Below are 21,744 nucleotides of genomic sequence, written 5' to 3' on the forward strand. Positions count from 1 at the left end.
ATTTTTGGCATCCTTGCTGATTATCAGTTGACCATTTATGCATAGGATTATATCTGGGCTCTCTATTCTGTTCCATTAGTCTATATGTGTGTCTCTGTGCCAGTATCATACTGTTTTAATTACTGTGCCATTGTAATATAACTTGAAATCAGTAAGTGTGTTGCCTCCTGGCTTGGTTCTTCTTTCTCATGATTGCTTTGGCTATTAGAGATCTTTTGTGGTTCCATATGAATTTTAGGATTGTTTTTTTTATTTCTAAAAAATACCATTGGGATTTTGATAAGTATCGCATTGAATCTATAGATCACTTTGGGTTGTATGGATATTTTAACAATATTAAGTTGTTTTTCAAAATGATTTTTCAAAATGATTTGTGAGTGTTACTATTATAAAATAGAGTATACTATAATTTGATAAGAAGCATACAACATTTTTAAAGGAGCTATATCTGCTTGGACTAAAAAGGGCAGATGTAATTCAAAATAAAAAGAGGTCTCTGGCCCTGATTTTAATGAGTAGGAAATAGCCTGAAAGCTACTTACATGCAAACACAGGTGATTTATCAAGGAGAAGGCAGAATGACTGAGAGGTCAGAGCATAGAGCACTGAGATGGAGACAAGAGCCATGGAGAACACACTCCCAGGGCCTTAATCAAGAAACATTTCTTAAAATGAAGAATCATGCCTTAATCAAGAAACTTTTCTTGCCCTTAGAGTAAGTATCCTTGTAAAAATGTGCGTCTCTGGATTTTATACATACAAAGAACCAGTTACTACCATGCCCCATTCCTTTCTCCCCTTTTGGATAGAAGTGGCTATTGTAGATTTTCTGTCCTTGTTGAACCATTTTACTTTTAGTAAATGGTTCAGCTTTGGAAGCGGATGACTTCTTGTTTAGTCTCAGAGTCTATTTATTCTTCCCGTGAATTTGGACTGGCCTTGTGGATTGCCTTGATCAATAGATTGTGACAGTGGTGATATCCAATATTCTGCAACTTCCAAGTCCACATCTTCAGAGAATTGGCAGCTTCCACTTTCTCTCTCTGAGTGATTGGAGGACCTTCATGGAGAGAGATTCTGAAGAGTTAGAAACCGTCTTGGATGTCCCAGCCCCGGTTGAGCTCCCAGCTTACGCAACCACACGAGTAACCTCCGCCAAACCAGCTGTGACCAGTCAACTCGCAGAATCGTGGAAAATGATAGCAGCACTGTTCTTTCAAGACTTTAAGGTTGAGGGTGCTTTATTACACACAGATTGATAAGTAAAACAAACTGAAACCACAAAAAAACTGTTTCTCTCTTTTATGGGTAGTATTATCAGTATTCTTTGACTTCGTTTTTCCTTTCCATTCTTTCTTTCCCTCCTCACAATTTTCTTCTTCCTTCCACCATCTATCTTCTTTCTTTCTTCCTTCCTTCCTTCTTTCCTTCCTTCCTTTTTCCCTCTTCCTTTTTATTTTACTCTGTAATATTTTTTTCAACCTTCAAAGCTGTTATGGCTGGACAAAATTGAATACAGTGCCTTTTGGATCCTATTAACTAGGCAAAAGAACTTGCAAGAATCTTAAGATTTTCTTGGTTAGCATCTGATTTACTCTGTAAATCAGTAAATAAAGTAAAGTACAAAGGGACATTTTTCAAAATGATTTGTGAGTGTTACTATTATAAGAATCCTCCTACCCTTAATATGTAATCAAGTTCCTCTTACTAATTTTCCATCCATTGACCACCTTAGTTTGCCCTTTGGCTATAAATCCCAACTGCCTTTGCTGTATTAAGAGGTGAGTTCTATCTCTTGCTCCCACTGCAATAGTCTTGAATAGTCTTCCTTGCTATTTTTAACAAGCATTTGGTGAAATTATATCTATTTTTTGAAGGAGAATTTTTATTATTTTTAGGTACAGAAATCTCAAAAGTGTACATTTAACTAAGTTTGGTGGCAAGTTCTTTAACCTTTGTCTTTTCCAGCTTGGCAATGTGAGCCACAGATTTTGGACCCAGACGTTGCCTCCCCAGTGACGGCAGATCTCCTCATACCTGTCACTTAACTGATCCTGATAGCTTCTACCACCTTAGCCAGAGCTCCTTTGTCATCCAAGTTGGCCTGTGTGAAGGTGACAGTGGTTCAGGTCAACCTGTGGACTAGATGTCCTAGCCTGGCCTTCCCCTTGATAATGCAATCAGTAGGGAACCCTCATCTTAGGACACAGGGCAGGCAGGAAGATAACCAGCTCCATGGGATCCATGTCATGTGCAGTCACCGACAGCTAAGCATTCTTGTTCTCCAGCAAGGTAGTGGCAGTGTTAACCCCTGCCCAAAGGCCAGGGGGCCTCTTATTGGTGACATCCCCTTTGCCAGCAGCTTTCTTCTTAGCCTGGACCAACAATCTCTGCTTCTTCTCTTGCTTTATTTCTGGTTGGTACTTACGGGCCAGCTTAAGCAGTTGGGTAGCTATTTGGCTGTCCAAGGCCTGGGTGAACTGGCTAATCATCGCCAGAGGCACTTTCAGCTGCTTACAGAGGAGAGCCCTGTGCTGCTGCAGCCAGATGGAGTGGGGCCGTTTGACAAAGCAGGTGAGAGCCCACTGGGGCTTGATGTCCCGTCCAATGCCAAAATTTGGGGGACTTTTCTGAAACGGGATTTACTACTTTCTTGGCCTCCTGCCTCTTCATGACAGCAGGCACCAGGCAAGGCTACCTTCTTCCTCTTGGTCTTCTTTTCTTTTGGCATCTCGGGTGGCTAGAGGGGAAATTTTATATGTATATATTTATATATATTCTAACACATAGATTGTTTATTTGGAGATTTGAAAAATAATTCTGAATTTTTTAATTTCCTGTTTGTATAATATCAATATTTTGCTTCATTTTGGTTTTATTGATCTTATGTTTTCTAATGCTCTGAGTTTCATATATGTAAAACATTCTATATATTTGTTTCTTTTCAAACTCTATAAATTAAATTTTCCAAAAGTAATAAATTATAAATTAGTTGTCTGATTCAACAGTGCCATCTCCTTTCTCTCTCTTTACATGCACACTATGTGTATTTTTAATAAATAATGACATTTTGATTTTCGATTTAAATACTACTCAGATTTATTTATGGCCCAGATACTTGCTATTACATTGAACCAGTCATTCATAATTTTTTTTTGTGTGTGTGTGTGTGTGTGAGGAAGACTGGCCCTGGGCTAACATCCATGCCCATCTTCCTCCACTTTATATGGGACGCCGCCACAGCATGGCTTGACAAGTGGTGCATCGGTGCGCGCCTGGGCTCTGAATCGGAGAACCCCAGGCCGCTGCAGTGGAGCGCACGCACTTAACCGCTTGCGTCACCAGGCCGGCCCCTAACCAGTCATTCATAATTTTTTTATGTTACATCCTTATTATAACTTGAAGGTAGATTGTTCATATTTACATATGCTCAGTAATATAAAATATCCAACTCTATGCAACATTTTATTAAAGTAAATTATCATCTTTTGTTAATGCCTGCATATTTTATACATATGCCTGCAAGTTTTCAACAAGGAAAACTTTGTGATGTATTTGAATTTTCTCCTCTGTGTAATAGTCAACATTTCACACAGTGTCGATTTCAACCCAAAATGTGTATATCCATGATTCATACATAATTTATATGTCCTTTTATTAGTTACCTGAGTGAAAAGAGAATATCTTCTTAGAGTGAAAGAGGATAACTACTGATGATAACTGTTATATAATATAGAAATAGAATTTTAAATTACACTATCTTGAACAATGCTCTGGTATCACAGTATAGATTTACAATGACATTCACAAGAACATTAATGACACAAGCCTAATGGATAATTTTTGAGAACTGACTTATGTTCCTCATTGTTTATTATATATGGAAAACTCATAATGTGACTTGATCTTTAATTACATTAGCTATTTTATTAAAATGTTCAAGTTCATCCTGAACAAACTGGATGAGAGATATTTTGACTTTCTGAAAATGCTGAAAGGAAGAGTAATTTGGCAAGAGTATCAAAATATAAAAACAACCTCAAGCATTTGAGCTAAATCCAGAAATGACAAACATGTTATGTAGCTGTGGTTTTATTTCTGCCTCCATGCTGAGCTGAAAATGGAGACGTATATTGATCAAACTACTGAGGAGAGCACACACTAAAATTTCTTCAGGGTGTTGTTATACTATAATGAATGTCCACAGCTCAAAACACATAATGTGCTAGGAAAATTCTTCCTATCATAGTATATAATTTAGAGTGACATCCTTTTTGCAATTTTTTTGTTATGCCACAGATTTGGATATAGCAAAACATTGCAAAATTAGTTTTAGGAGTCAAATGTATGAAAAGTAAAATGAACAAAAGGTACATATTTTTTCCCTTTCAAAAGGTAAATTATTGGACAAGGATGTGAACACATTTGGAGGTAATCTAACATTCATTTCATTATTCACAAAATTGCCAATAAATTCAATTGTGCATCTTTCCTTTACTGTGACATTAACTTCTTAATGGAATGAAGCACATCTTTCTGTGGAAATATGTAGAACAAACTTATTAGGCATTTAACTTATATTTTTAATTATTTTTGAGTAATTAAAATGAGTAATTACTATGGTTAAATAATGACTTTATCTATTTACAACTTTTATGTTATTTAATAAACTTGACATTTGTCAACCTTTATTCTATGGAAACAGGAAAGAAAATAAATATCCATGTACAAAATCACATTCTTTTAAGCGTAAACATTTTAAAGATACATATATTTTCCTTTCTCTCAATAGAGACATCAATGTGTAGACTTCCTGAATTTAGAAGGATATTTGTTAATGACAAATATAATATGATGTCTAATTCTGGTATCAGGAAGTAAATACTCTGAAGGACTGAATGATCCAAAACAAATCGTTCCTGGGTGTTACATGTTTTTTAATAAAATACCGGGTTATTTAAGAAATAATGGAAATATCTAAGAATCTCCCACCTCCTCCTAAAAATAGGGCCATAAACAAAAGAAAATGCAGGATTGTTCTGAGGTCTTTCACTGCAACGTAATGGCATTATGAATGCAGAATAGTAATGAAGTAAGAATACTAGGAGATGTGATCATGACAGTTAACAGTGACCTTCCTCAAACATTTAAATTTACTGAAACTAAATCTGAGAATTTGTAATTAAATCTAACCATCAAAAGAGAAAAGAAGCTATTCCTAAGTGGATAGTACTTCTGACTCCTAGCCAATACTCAAACAAATAAAAAACCATAAACCTGCTTTGCAGGTAAAACTGTAACAGGTCATGGGATTTCCATAAATGAAAATCAAGTTAATTATCAATATATAAAAGTCATATTAACAACTAAGTAGCCACAACAGGCAGTAGGGAAGTAGATTTTTAAAGGGACTTCATATTTAGTAGATCCAGAAACTTAAAAATCTGACAGTCAATCTAAAAAAATAATGTGCAAAACCTGAATATTTAAAATTATTTATTTATTTATTTTTTTTTTAAAGATTTTTATTTATTTTATTTTTTCCCCCCAAAGCCCCAGTAGATAGTTGTCTGTCATAGCTGCACATCCTTCTAGTTGCTGTATGTGGGACTCGACCTCAGGATGGACGGAGAAGTGGTGCCTCGATGCGCACCCGGGATCCAAACCCAGGCCACCAGCATTGCAGCGCGCGCACTTAACCACCAAGCCACAGGGCCGGCCCTAAAATTATTAAAAAAATCAGAAAGATATTAAATAAAACCTAAATAAATGAGGAAATATCTCATCTACATGGAAATAAAACCTCAGTATCATATATTTGTGGGTTTTTTTATTGTGGTAACATTGGTTTACAACATTATATAAATTTCAGGTATACATCATTATATTTCAATTTCTGTATAGATTACATCGTGTACACCCCCCAAAGACTAATTACAATCCATCACTACACACATGTGCCTAATCACCCCTTTTGCCCTCCTCCCTCCTCCCTTCCCTTCTGGTAACCACCAATCCAATCTCTGTCTCTATGTGATTGTTTGTTGTTGTTGTTATCTTCTATTTATGAATGAGATCATATGGTATTTGACTTTCTCCCTCTTACTTATTTCTCTTAGCATAATACCCTCAATGTTCATCCATGTTGTCACACAAGGCCAAATTTCATCTTTTTTTTATGGTTGAGTAGTATTTTATTGCATATATATATCCCATCTTCTTTATCCATTCATCTCTTGGTGGGTACCTAGGTTGCTTCCAAGTCTTGGCTATTGGCGAATAATGCTGCAGTGAACATAGGAGTGCATATATCTTTACACATTCGTGTTTTCATGTTCTTTGGATAAATACCCAGCAGTGGAATAGCTGGATCATATGGTAGTTCTATTATTAATTTTTTGAGGACTCTCCATACTATTTTCCATAGTGGCTGCACCAGTTTGCACTCCCACCAGCAGTGTATGAGAGTTCCCTTTTCTCCACATTCTCTCCAACACTTGTTATTTCTTGTCTTGTTAATTATAGACATTCTGTCAGGCATGAGGTGATATCTCATTGTAGTTTAGATTTGCATTTCCCTGATAATTAGTGATGTTGAACATCTTTCCATGTGCGTGTTGGCCATCTGTATATCTTCTTTGGAGAAATGTCTGTTCAGATATTTTGCCCATTTTTTAATTGGTTTGTTTGTTTTACTGTTGTTGAGATGTATGCATTCTTTATATATTTTGGATATTGACCCCTTATCAGGTATATGGTTTGCAAATATCTTCTCCCAATTGTTGGGTTGTCTTTTCGTTTTGTTGATGGTTTCCTTTGCTGTGCAGAAGCCTTTTAGTTTGATGTAGTCCCATTTGTTTATTTTTTCTATTGTTTCCCTTGCCCCATGAGACATGGTACTTGAAAATATGCTGCTAAAACCAATGTCAAAAAGCATACTGCCTGTATTTTCTTCTACAAGTTTCATGGTTTCAGGTCTTACATTCAAGTCTTTAATCTATTTTGAGTTAATTTTTGTGTATGGTGTAAGATAATGGTCTACTTTCATTCTTTTGCATTTATATTGGGTGTGTAGGGGAGAGGACAGAAAACTTGTCTCTACATTTTACAGATAACTTGTGTCTTTCATTTTACAGAGGACCAACACAAAAAGAGCCACATCCATGTCTAGATCCAATCTCACTAGGTGATGAGATTATGGACTTAGAGCTAATACTTTAATGAGATCACTCTCTTGTGAATGTTTCATTGGAAGGATGGTGAATGTATTTTGCATGTGAGAGGGATGTGAACAACTGGGGTCCAGAAAGTGGTCTGTAGAGGACAGATGCTAGGGTTGCACACATGATCTCTGACTCCTGGTGTTCACACCATTGTGTGATCCACTTTCTCTGAGTCTGAGCAGGTGACTTGCTGGTAACCAGTAGAATAAGCAAGACAATGGGTGCATGTTTTCACATGTACATGATTAGATTATGTAAGATTGTAACCTGTGTTGCTACCGTAATCTCTCTTCCTTGCTAGTTTTGAAGAAGCAAACTATCATGTTTTGAGCTCCATGTCAAGGTGCTGAATGTAGCTTCCAGCCAACACTCAGCAATAAAATGGGACCCTTAGTTCCACAGCCTTTAAAGTGACTGAATCCTGCTAACAACCAAATGAGAGCTTAGAAGCAGATCATTCCCACATCAAGTGTCAGATGAGACCACAGCTTCAGCCAACACCTTGTTAATTACATCCTTATGATACCTTGAATCAGAGGATGCAGCTAAGCCATGCCGAAACTCTTACCCACAGACACTGTGATATAACAATAATAATTACATGTTATTGTAAGCTGCTAATTCTATGATAATATTGTTATGTTGCAATAGATAACTAATACAGAGGAATTTTATAATGATTCAGAAATCATGGTTAATCTCCAGATTGCTATCATCGAGAAAAAACAATTCTTTAGTCAAATCTCTTCTTTTACTTCTTAGAAAATTGTACTGAAAGGCAAATGATGATAACTGAAATAATATATTTCATGTCTCAAAACAACACTCAAACTATTTTGTGATATGGGTATCTCTTGAATGGGAAAACATAAAGAATGCAGTTATACTGAGGAAGATATCTGACAAAAGGAGAAAGTAATTTGACATACAATGTTTCATTATATTCAGGCAGGAATAGCTTTATGAAGAAACATTTGAAAGAGATAAGTGTCACGGTGAAGATGCTGTGCTAATAGCCTATTTATACCCTCTGTTTTGATGTGTAGTCACATTAAATATTTACAAAATACAAGCTGTAATTTCTTTTTCCCCAATAAACCAAAGATCTTTCCAAGTTGTATTTTCAATGTTCACGTGACATAAGATATAGAGGTACCTGAACAATGGAGGCTGATTCTTTAAAGATTTATGAACAACTCCCATCATTCAGTAGAAGTTCAAAAGGGAGGGAGAGGATCGTGAATAATCAAATAAGTGACTCTTACAGATACTTCAACACAAAAGTATCCTTTCACAATGTTGCATGGGGAAATACACTCCACTAGATGGGACTAATGAAACAATGCAATAGTTTGGAGTAATTCACGGTTTTTGAAGGCCAGTCCAGTTAGATATCAAATGCAGGGTCCTCTGCTTTGCTGCCTCACCTTGGGCAACTTTTTCAACACATTCTTAGAATTAATATCTTTATGTATTAAGTGAGGGTAATAATCCATCATGTAGAGTGGTTGTGATTGTTTGAGTAAATGAATGAGAATGCACACTATGCTATGAAATAGCATCACTAAGTAAAACCATTATTGTTATCATTAGTTCTGCTTCTGCTACTAACGTGTGGTGGGAAATTTGAAATACAACATTCTGAAATTAATTTCCATGCAGGAGAAATGATGATATTGGAATTAATACTGCTAATAATCTGTACTAACAATTGATAAATTATTTTAATGAATGATGTCCTCAGGTCATGGAAAATAAATTACCAACTTTCAGGTGTTTGTCTTAAAATTTTATGAAACATTTCCTTTATAAGGAAACTTACAGTGTAAGGCATTAACTTACAAAATGCTTTCCTTTATTTGATTTTATTTTAACTAACCATTATATGCCTTTATGCCATTTCATGATTATAATTAAATCTTGAATCAACAATTGTTATATAGTCTTTGATAATGCTACAAGGTCATTTAATTCTTTGAACATTGGAAGATGGGAAAATGTATCCAGCTGAAACTTATCTCTTTGAGTTGTTTGTATATAATCAAACATTAAGTAATTATAATACAAATATTAATTGAATTAAACATGTATATGTGTTTTTGGGAGAAATGTTTTTCTATACCCATTTTGTAAAATGAATCTGGAGGGACAATTTTTCCTAGCTTTCAGTAGCAAAATAAACAAGTAAAATTAGGTACAATATTTCTAAAACATAGTAAGCTATTTGTGCGCAAATGTAACTCAATTATATTTTTACATTTAAAAATTTTTGAAATAACCTCAAAGTTAATAAATGTGGCAAGTACATTACAAATAACTTGTTTTTATGAATCATTGAAGAGTAAGTTGCTGACATGATGCCCAATCATTCACAAAAAAATTGTTGTGTATATTTCTTACCAACAATCATGTTCTCCTAGAAAACCACAATACAAACATAAAGATCAAGGATTGATATTAATATATTACTATCATCTACTCCTGAAACCATTCAAATTTCTTTAATTATTTTAGTAATATCCATTAAAAGAAAAGGATATAGTTCAGAATTATACATATATATTTATTTATTATGTCATTTTAGTTTCATTCAATCTGGAAGAGTTCCCAGGTTTTTCTTGACTTTTATAAAATCTTGACACATGGGAATATTAAAAGCCAGTTATTTTGTTTAATGCCCTTCAATGTGAGACTCTCAGATATTTCATCATAATCAGATCCAGAGTAACCATCTTTGGCAGGTATAACAAAGAAGTGATGCTGTGTCCTTCCCATCCAATCCTATAAAGGAACACCATTTCAATCTGTCTCATTACTTGTTTATTGATTTTGATCTTGAGCACTTGATTAAGATCACACACGCTAATATTATTCATTCTAAAGTTCTTGTTTTTTTTTTTTTTTTTCTTGCTTTCTTTTTTATATATATAAGTACTTGGGATGGAGATATTCTGAGATTTCATCAATCTATTTATTCACTAATTTATATTAGTATAGACTCATGAATTCTCATTTTATTTAATGGGGTATAATCCATTAATATCATCATCTTGACATTCAAATTTTCACAGTGAAGATATCTTTAAATTGACTTCTGTATCCTTTGGCATGCATTCATGATTCTTTGAGCTCTTCTTTATTTTCTGGCCTAGAAAATACCCCAGTCTCATTTTGTACTTCCATTTCCCCACTCCTTAAACGAGTCATTTCTCCAAGTCATCCTGGTTATTTTAATGGAGAATAGAGTCTAGAAAAGTTTATGGTGCTAGGTGTGCTCATTGCTATTTGTGTGTCACTGCTCACAGGAACATTGTAGTAGACAGAGCTAGGAATATATACGCACACACACATATGCATATGGACATATTCATATTTATTTCTGTACCTATCTTGATGTGTTGAAATCTCTGAGTTTACAATGATATCTCCAATTTAAATCCAACAACATAGGGTTCATTTCTATTTTCTCCACTTCTACTCACTCCTCTCTTACATGCCCTTTCGCATGTTTTTTAGGCTCTAAAAACCAGTAGAGGACTGTTCTTCCCACTTTGATGTTCTTATTACTTCCACTTGTGCACTGACTCCCTACTATGAGCTACTAGCCTACTGTGGATATCTTCCTTACTCCTCTTGAGTATTATAGTCTTAGCCAGGTGCAGCCTCCCCAAATGGATGCCCTTCTCACCCTGCTCTAGTTCCAATACTCTGGACTGGGCAGCTGCTGCCATCTGTGCCATTTCCCCTGCCCAAGACTGATTTCTTGGCTAATCCTGTTCTGGTTTCAATAGCCCTTGCTGGACTGTCTTGTTCACTTGACTCCAGATCATGGAGCATCTTGACTCCTTATCAACACACCCACACATAAGCACCTGCCTTGCTCAGCCCCACCTACTGGTTTGTGGATTGGAGTGTCAAGGAAGGGAAGGAGAAGAGGAAAAGGGAAGAACAATTACAGTTTATTTTGATGTGTTGCATCACATGTTAGAATAACAAAATCCACAGAACGAGCCAAATTTTAGATCTCACGTACAAAAAAAACTCTTGCACATAGCACAAACAATGACATACTGTCTACAAATTTTGAATATTTTGAAGAATGGTCTCCTAAAGGAGAGTCAATTTGAAACCTAGCTACTCATCATATATTAATATTATTAGATTAAATGTTTATGGTAATCATAAAGAAGTTTCTCGTATCATAAGATTAAAAAATCAAATTATTGTTTGATAGAGGAAATTTAAAGTAAGCCTGAAAGTTAAAGTAAAATCAGTAAATTATATATTAAAATTATATTTTAATAAATTCACATAAGTTTAATGCTAAAATATTAGTATGAGATATAATCACTTGTAAACATATTCTGATATAAAGTATCTAATTAAGAAATATAGTAAAGAGCTAGTATTACCTATACTCTCTCAGTATAGATTAAGGAATCAAAAATCTTTCATGACCATGTCACATTATTAATGAATTTATTTCTGGACTTTATATTCTCTTCTACTGATCTATATGTCTATTTCAGATCTAGTCTATAAGGTGTTGAATTGGATAGACATAAAATAACTGGTTATGTCACAAATCCATTGTAATATCATAAGAATTATAGAATGAGTAAAGACAATATATGACTTATTGATCATGGAAGGATGTCAATAATGTTGATCAATGATAATTAAAGGTAATTGGAGAAATCATAATTGACCACAAAATATTTAGATTAAATCAAACAACATCCAACTACACTCAGAATAAGCAGTTTTATACTAGGCTTGTTTCTACTCTAAAACGAGAAGTCTCAAAAGGCAGAGTTGCAATTTAAAAATAGCAATAGCCTATAATTTAAAGATACAGCATTCAATACAGACATCTTGTGGGGAAGCAATTAAGATTCCAAAATTGAAGTACAGAAGAAAGGTTTTTCCACCTGGATGATGAATATAAAAATTGCAAAGAAAGACTCACAGGAAATTTTTGTCTCTAGTCCTCACTTATGGTCCATTAAACGTATCTGAAGCCTCAGCTGATTTAATAAGAAATTCCTAACTCTCTATTTCTTATGGTAAAATCATACCTGGGGTAAGGGAGGGGGGACTAAGAATTATGAACTTTAAATTATGAATAAAATGATAACAAAACATTTTACATCCATTGATTAATATAAATAACAAAATTGTCAGAGCTAAGTGTTAGAATGTGATGACTCCAGATGATGCATTACTGGTGGGATTGTAAGCGGGTTCCATTTCTGAAGGTTAAAAATATTACTTGCCCGACAACCCAGAAATTCTATTTGCATTTGCCAGTATATACCAAGGGGAAACTTGACCATATGTACTCTAGGAGACATTTCCAAGAATGTTTATAGCATTGCTTTCCATAATAACAAATTTTGGAAAACTAACTCTATTTCATTAGAAATTTCATTTCAGGAAATAGGATGTATAAGCAAAACAGTATATTATATGGCTATCAAATGATTGAATTTGGGTAAAAACAATAATATAGATGAATCATAGAAATATGAGTAACTGAAAAAACAAATAAATCCCAGGTATGTGCATAGACAGTGCACATTCTAAGTTTAAAAAAAATAATATGTGAGTGTGAGTGTGTGTGTGCATATGTCCCTTTTAGTAACATATATATATATATGCATTAAAACTATAGAATATTGATTGCAAGACTCCAGATGGTTTCTCAAGTGAAATGCCACAGAATAATGGTGCACTTAGAGCAGATAGGTCAAATTTCCTAGCAAGTTTACTGGTACTTATTAACTAATGAAACCAAGATAACCAATGTGAATAGATAAATACAAGAAGATCATGCAAGGATTTAAATAAGATTACACACGAACAAAAGATTGTAATAATTCTAATTCTGTGTAGCCAAGACCTATATGCAAAGAAAAGTATTCCAATTTGTATTAGAACATTTGTAATTAATCAATTTTTTAATAGTAGTTTTATTGTTTTTCTTTTAAGTGTTTAAAAATTAAAAGTGTTTAAGAAAATTAGAAGTATTTTAATTGTGAAGAGTGTTTGTCATCAATCAATTTTAAACTTGGAAGGAAATGTAATTTCTGAGACTAAAGTGCATGGATTAATAATTATTTAAGCAGTATGGGTGACGGAGTCTAGCACAGTTAGTAGGGCATCCATACAGGGATGGCAGGCAGTGATAAGGTGTGAAGTGTGAGAGTGGCTGTGATGAGGTGTGAAGTGTGAGGGGGGTGAGAAGTAAATCAGTGCAGGGGTGTAAACTGGCATGAGGATCGCACTGAATTGGTGATTCCACATGGGAGGTTAGGGATACAAGTTCAGGGGTAGGGTGTCAGTGCCCAGTTAGTGTGAGGAGGGAAGAATCCATGCGTTTTTCCAAACTGGAGTTGATGGGGAGAGAATTTGCATGATGAAAGAGGTGACTCATTGTGGGTGTCAGAGTCCAAGTAGGGTGAGGAGTTTAGATAGTGATGGAGTGGCAGAGTCCCAGCAAGAGTTTTCAGAGCCCAGATGAACAGAGAAGGATGTCCATACATAGTGCCAGCACTTGGTTACATGCTGCAAAACAGATCAAACAAGTAAACATATTGAGAAAAACAGGAGACTGGTTTCTCCTAGTCTGAAAAGGGAGTTAGTTTCAGATATGGAATTAGACAAATCAGTGTGCTCAATGAGTTTGATAGATGATAGAGATAGATAAATAGACAGAAAGGTGTGTGTGTGTGTGAAGGTTGCTTTGTCCATGGTAAGGGCATGGGGGCAGCAACATTAAAATAACAATGAACACATCAAGGTCTAGGTCTTTGTTTCCAAAAATCATTCTTCACAATTGTCCAGAAACCAGGATTCCTTAAGAAATTATAGGTAGGAACCCATGAGTCCATTGTGATATTAATAACTAAATGAACTCTGCTTGAACAATATGACTGATTGGGTACCTGGAGTACCAGAAATTACATAGGGTTAGTTAAATGCTTCATCAGACCTGAAAACATAACGTTGGGTCAAAAAACAACAAACAAAAAATGAGTGCGCCACAGGTATGAACTCAACAAGAGTTTTAATAATGTTGTAATGAGCCAGAATTGGGAGTTATTTACAGTCTTGTAAAGTTCACAGACTATTTTAGTTTACAGAACCATTAAGTTTCACTATACACCAAAAATATCTTGAAGGGAAAGAAATGTCACTATGTGTAATGTCGCCTTTCAAAGTGACCAGCCTTAAATGAAAAGTGTTATGTTGGTGTGATTGACTGTCACTTGGTGACCATGAAACATGCCTCCTGGTATTTACACTCTTGTGTAGTCCCTTCTCAAACTGATTCTGGACTAGGCCTGTGATTGCATTAAACATTAGCATAAAATATAGTGAAGTATTTACAGATTATGGGATATAATATTTGCAAATTTCTATTACATGATTCAGGAAAAAAAAGTGTGTGTTTGAAGAGAGGGATATAAATAAGCAAATGAGTAAAATGTTAATATGGGTAAAGGTTATACTGGAGTTCTTTGTTCTATTTTGTGACTTGTCTATAATTATGAAAATATACTAAAAGTAACAAAATTTGTATTTAGTTTATTTAATAATTTTTTTGCTGAGTGGTAGGTTTTGAGGAAATTTACACAAATTAAAACCATTAAGTAATGGATAGGTATATACAATCAAGTTCTCCTCTTGGAAGAAAGAATCACTTTCCGATTATAGCAGAGCTGAAAGTAGACATCTACGGAGTGTTTCATAAATTACTGTGCTAAAACATTCTTTTTAGATCTGGCAGCTTGGTGTTTTACTCATGCTACCTTCTAAGTTTTGTGGACTGAAAAAAACATATCCTCATTCCGCTGCTGCATCCAGCCATTGAGAGGAGAATGTTGAGTTTGATAGGTATTCAAATAAATGCTAATTGGCCTTCACAAAATAGCCTGCGTACCTGACTTAAAAAAAAAATCATACGTATTTGAAAGATCCAAGATGATGGAACAGAGCTTCTTGCTATCATATAAAGTAAAATTCATGTAAACCTGAACCCGAGCTCTCAGTATTATTAATGATGTACTCTATCCATTAGAGCTCATATGTTGTGAACCATTCATTGTTGTATGTTCCCTACTCCTCAATATTGAGTTTTCTAACGCTTGTTGACCTTTTCACCTCCACTACTTCCTTAAGGGTTTCATTAGTTGAAGTTCATCTCATTTTATTCGTATTCCCGTATTAAACACAGAGACAGAAAAAATAAAGCCTTGTTTTAAGCAGTGAAAAAAAAACGTATTTTAATAGCCTCTGGTTCTTTCTCAGCCTCAACGAGGCCATTTTCAAATACAGAAATATTTTTTATCATTTTTAATGCTGACTGGAGGTTTGCAAATATAACAGGATTTATGCGCCTGCTATCCTTGCAGTGGAAAAAATGAGAATGGTACACATTTACACAGTTAGGCAAATGGGAAATACAAAATAATAATAAAAGTTTGTGCGTATTTTTAGAATCAGAAGTCAAACTTTAAAGTTTTAAAGAGTCATTGCCTTTAAAGTGACAAGCAACTTATGTTACAGAACACTTTTAATAGAGCTGTGAAACCTATAGTTATAGTGTGCAATATTTGTGTACTTGCGAGTTTCAATGAAATATGCCGAATGTTACTTTTAATCAGCACGATCAGAATAGTTCGTCTGGGAGGAAGTCAAGACGGCAGTGTAGGCAGACTCTGAACTCACCTCCTCCCGCGGACACAGCCAATTTACAACTACTCGTGGAAAAATTACCCCTGAGACAGAACTGAAAACTGGATAAGAGGAACTCCTGCAAAAACGGACAATCCTAACTGAGGTGGAAGAGGCAGAAACTCCCTTCTGGAGAGGAAAAACGCTGCCTTCACAAGCCACCAGCTTCATGGCCTCCCAGGAGCAGCTCACAGGTCCGCAGCCTCCCTGGAGACGTGGGGCCCTGAGCCGGGGAGCGCCCCTGGGGGCATTTTGTGGACCCAGAACAATCCAGACGAGTGGCAGAATATCTGACTTTGCCTGCTACTAAAACATTGGGGAGTACCCCCAGAAAAGCTGGTTCACAAAGAAATGAAAACCAGTTCTTTAAGGGCCCATGCGCAAACTCACCCGTCTAAGAAAACATCCTAAAATCACCAGAAAGAAAGGTGCACAGTGCTGTGGTGAAAAGAGACTCACCAAATAGGCCCTGAGTGCATCTCGGTGAGAGGTGTGACCTCTCCAGGGACTGGGACATTGGCGGCAGCCGTTGTTGTGGCCTGGTGTGGGCGTGCTGACACAGATGCCATTGGAGTTCTCCCTGAGGCCTGCTAGCCCAGGGTCTGCCCCACCCACTAGAGCATCGATTTAATCCAGCTCAGCCAGGGCAGGCAGCCCACCCTAGAGAATGGCCCCACCCAAAAACAAGCCCTCAGGCAACTAGTGGGCCTGCAAAAATTGGTGACTGGATTCTCTGCAGCCTGGCAACTGAGCCGACTTTAGCGGGGCAGGACACGCACAAGGAGCCGGTGGAGAGTGTGGGGCAGTGGTGGAGTGCGTGGGGCTCCCATCGTGGAGAGACTGGGTTAGCTTCGGGAGGTTGGGGCGCACACATGGGGCAGGACTGTGTTGACTGTGTGTGTGGACCTGTGGGCAGCAGGCCTTGTGAGCTGCTGAAGACTTGTGCTTCTCAAAGACCCACATAGGAGGTTTGCCCCACCTTCCAAAGCCTGAAACAATTGAGTGCTCCCATGCCTGAGGCCAGCCCCACCCAGCTGCAATCCTCAGAGAACTGACAAGTGACCTAAAGGCTGGAGGCTTATAGCAATTATAAGGCCCTGAGCCTAACAACCTGCAACGCTGGGGGCCTACTCAATTAAAAGAAATACTGCAACACAAAAGTTGTATTAGAACTTGCAGCCAACTGTGCTGGGGCTCCCCACACCTGATAAAGAGACTGAAGGGCCCACAACAACTACAAGCAGCTGAGTGTTACGACAGCTGGCCAGGAACATAACTCAGCCTCCCTGGGCACCTACAGGAAGAGCAAACAGGCCACAACAGAAGGACACACGTAGCCCACATAGGGGTCACCCCTGGAACATTGAGAACTGAGGGAAGCACACTGGAAGCCTCCTAAGGCATCACTTACATAAAGTCACCTATCCAAGAGCAGGAGACGTAGCTGACCTACCTGATCTGTAGACACAAGCACAGGGAAAGAGGCAAAATGAGGAGGCAAAAGAATACATTCCAAGTAAGAGAACAGGACAAAACCCCAGAAAAGAAACTAAGTGAAACAGAAATGAGCAACCTACCTGACAGAGAGTTCAAACTAAAAGTGTTAAGGATGCTCACTGATCTGGAGAGAAGAATAGATGAACTCAGTGAGAATGTCAACAAAGAAATGGAAGATATAAAAAAGAACCAATCAGAAATGAAGAATACAATACTGGAAATGAAAAATTCACTAGAAGGACTCAAAAGCAGTGTAGAGGATACAGAAGAACAGACCTGTGAGCTGGACGAAAGACTGGAAGAAATTACCCAAGCTGAACAGGTAAAAGAAAAAAGAATTAAAAAGAGTGAGGACAGTCTAAGGGACCTCTGGAACAACATCAAGCGCACTAACACCCGTGTTATAGGTGTCCCAGAAGGAGAAGAGCGAGACAAAGAGGCAGAGAATCTATTTCAAGAAATAATAGATGAAAACTTCCCTAACCTAAGGAAGGAAAAAGACATCCAGTTACAGGAAGCACAGAGAGCCCCAAACAAGATAAACCCAAAGAGGCCCACACCAAGACACATCATAATCAAAATGTCCAGAATTAAAGATAAAGAGAGAATCCTAAAAGCCGCAAGAGAAAGTCAAGTTACATACAAAGGAAACCCCATAAGGCTATCAGCTGACTTCTCAGCAGAAACCTTACAGGCTAGAAGAGAATGGCATGATACATTTGAAGTGCTAAAAGGAAAAAACTTACAGCCAAGAATACTCTACCCAGCAAGGTTATCATTCAAAATGGAAGGAGAGATCAGAAATTTCCCAGACAAGCAAAAATTAAAGGAGTTTGTCACCAAGAAACCAGTGCTACAAGAAATCTTAAAGGGGCTGATTTAAGGGGAAAAGAGAAGACCATAAATAGGAAAAATTATCTATTTCCATGATAAGAACGTAATGGATACAAATGCACACAAAAGAGGTTAGATATGATATCAAAAACATAAAAGGAGGGAGGAGGGGAATTAAAGAGTAGAGCTTTCAGACAGAGGTCAAACTAAAGAGACCATCGATTCTGTATAGGAGAAGAAAGGAACAGAGAAGGACTACTAAAACACTGAGGAAAAAAAAAAGTTAAAAAATGGCATTAAGTACATACTTATCAATAGCTACTTTAAGTGGCAATGGACTAAATGCTCCAATTAAAAGGCATAGGGTGGCTGACTGGATAAAAAAACAAGACCCATATATAAGCTGCATACAAGAGGCACACTTCAGACCTAAAGACACTCACAAACTGAAAGTGAAGGGATGGAAAAAGATGCTCCACGCAAATGGCAATGAAAAGAAAGCTGGGGTAGCAGTACTCATATCAGACAAAATAGACTTTAAAACAAAAATGTAAAAAGAGACAAAGAAGGGCATTACATAATGATCAAGGGAACAATCCAACAAGAGGATATAACACTTGTAAATGTCTACGCACCAAATGTAGGTGCACCTAAATATATAAAGCAATTATTAACAGACATAAAAACAGAAATAGACAGTAACACAATAATAGTAGGGAACTTTAACACTCCACTTACACCAACCGATAGATCATCCAAACAGAAGATCAATAAGGAAACATTGCCTTAAACGACACACTAGAACAGATGGACCTAGTAGATATATACAGAGCATTCCATCCAAAAACCGAAGAATACACGTTCTTTTCAAATGCGCATGGAACGTTCTCCAGGATTGATCACATATTAGGCCACAAAACAAGTCTCCATAAATTTAAGAAGATTGAAATAATACCAAGCATCTTTTCTGACCACAACTCTATGGAACTAGAAATCAACTATAGGAAGAAAATCAGAAAAGCCACAAATACATGGAGATTAAACAAAATGCTACTGAACAATGACTGGGTCAATGAAAAAATCAAAGAAGAAATAAAAAAATACCTGGAGACAAATGAAAATACGACATGCCAGAATTTATGGGATACAGCAAAAGCAGTTCTAAGAGGGAAGTTTATAGCAATATAGGCCTATCTCAACAAACAAGAAAAATCTCAAATAAACAATCTAATAATGCACCTAAAGGAATTGGAAAGAGAAGAACAAACAAAGCCCAAAATCAGTAGAAGAAGGGAAATAATAAAAATCAGAGCAGAAATAAATGAATTAGAGACCAAAAAAACAATAGAAAAAATAAAACCAAGAGCTGGTTCTTTGAAAAGATCAACAAAATTGACAAACCTTTAGCTAGACTCACCAAGAAAAAAAGAGAGAAGGCACAAATAAGTAAAATCAGAAATGAAAGAGGAGAAATTACAATAGACACCTCAGAAATACAAAAGATTATAAGAGAATACTATGCAAAGCTATATGCCAACCAATTCAACAATCTGGAAGAAATGGATAAATTCTTAGAATCGTACAACCTTCCAAAATTGGATCAAGAAGAAGTAGAGAATTTGAATAGACCAATCACCAGTAAGGAGATTGAAACAGTAATCACAAACCTACCCAAAAATAAAAGTCCAGGACCAGACGGCTTCCCTGGGGAATTCTACCAAACATTCAAAGAAGTCTTAATACCTATCCTTCTCAAACTCTTCCAAAAAATTGAGGGGGGGGAAGCTCCCTAACTCATTCTACGAAGCCAGCATTACCCTGATGCCAAAACCAGACAAAGACAACACAAAAAAAGAAAATTACAGGCCAATATCACTGATGAACCACGATGCAAAAATCCTCAACAAAATACTAGCAAATCGCATACAACAATACATTAAAAAGATTATACACCATGATCAAGTGGAATTTATTCCAGGTATGCAGGGAAGGTTTAACATTCGCAAATCAATCAACATAATACACGACATTAATAAAATGAAGAATAAAAATCACATGATCATCTCAATAGATGCAGAGAAAGCATTTGACAAGATCCAGCATCCATTTATGATAAAACTCTGAATAAAATGGGTATAGAAGGAAAGTACCTCAACATAATAAAGACCATATATGAGAAACCCACAGCTAATATCATCTTCAATGGTGAAAAACTGAAAGCTATCCCTCTAAGAACGGGAACCAGACAAGGATGCCCACTGTCACCACTCCTATTTAACATAGTACTGGAAGTCCTAGCCAGAGCAATCAGGCAAGAGAAAGAAATAAAAGGGATCCAAATTGGAAAGGAAGAAGTGAAACTGTCACTATTTGCAGATGACATGATTATATATATAGAAAACCCTAAAGAATCCACCAGAAAACTCTTAGAAGTAATAAACGAATATGGTAAAGTTGCAGGATACAAAATCAACATACAAAAATCAGTTGCATTTCTACACACTAACAATGAAGTATCAGAGAGAGAAATTAAGAATACCATCCTATTTACAATTGCAAAACAAAGAATAAAATACCTAGGAATAAACTTAACCAAAGAGGTGAATGATCTGTACACGGAAAACTATAAAACATTTCTGAAAGAAATTGAAAAAGACACAAAGAAATGGAAAGATATTTTGTGCTCTTGGATTGGAAGAATTAATATAGTTAAGATGTCCATACTTCCTAAAGCAATCTATAGATTCAATGCAATCCCTATCAAAGTTCCAAAAACATTTTTCACAGAAATAGAGCAAAGAATCCTAAAATTTATATGGAACAACAAAAGACCCCGAATAGCTAAAGGAATCCTGAGAAAAAAGAACAAAGCTGGAGGTATCACACTCCCTGATTTCAAAATATACTACAAAGCTATAGTAACCAAAACAGCATGGTACTGGCACAAAAACAGACACGTAGATCAATGGAATAGAATCGAAAACCCAGAAATAAACCCACACATCTATGGACAGCTAATCTTCGACAAAGGAGCCAAGAACATACAATGGGGAAAAGAAAGTCTCTTCAACAAATGGTGTTGGGAAAACTGGATAGCCACATGCAAAAAAATGAAAGTAGACCCTTACCTTACGCCATACACAAAAATTAACTCCAAATGGATTAAAGACTTGAATGTAAGACCTGAAACTGTGAAACTTCTAGAAGAAAACATAGACAGTATGCTCTTTGACATCGGTCTTAGCAACATATTTCAAGCACCATGTCTGACCGGGCAAGAGAAACAATAGAAAAAATAAACAAATGGGACTACATCAAACTAAAAGGCTTCTGCACAGCAAAGGAAACCATCAACAAAACGAAAAGAAAACCTAACAATTGGGAGAAGATATTTGCAAACCATACATCTGATAAGGGCTTAATCTCCCAAATATATAGAGAACTCATGCAT

General features: G+C 36.3%; 1 pseudogene; it reads right to left on the reverse strand.

Annotated features, from left to right (window-relative positions):
- Nucleotides 1-1,923: 1,923 nt before the first annotated feature.
- Nucleotides 1,924-2,731, reverse strand: LOC101397145 (large ribosomal subunit protein eL8 pseudogene; annotated as a pseudogene).
- Between the last annotated feature and the right edge of the window lie 19,013 nt (nt 2,732-21,744).

The sequence above is a fragment of the Ceratotherium simum genome, chromosome 10, assembly GCF_057802395.1.
Source record: "Ceratotherium simum simum isolate JZ-2026a chromosome 10, ASM5780239v1, whole genome shotgun sequence".
Taxonomy (NCBI): Eukaryota; Metazoa; Chordata; class Mammalia; order Perissodactyla; family Rhinocerotidae; genus Ceratotherium; species Ceratotherium simum.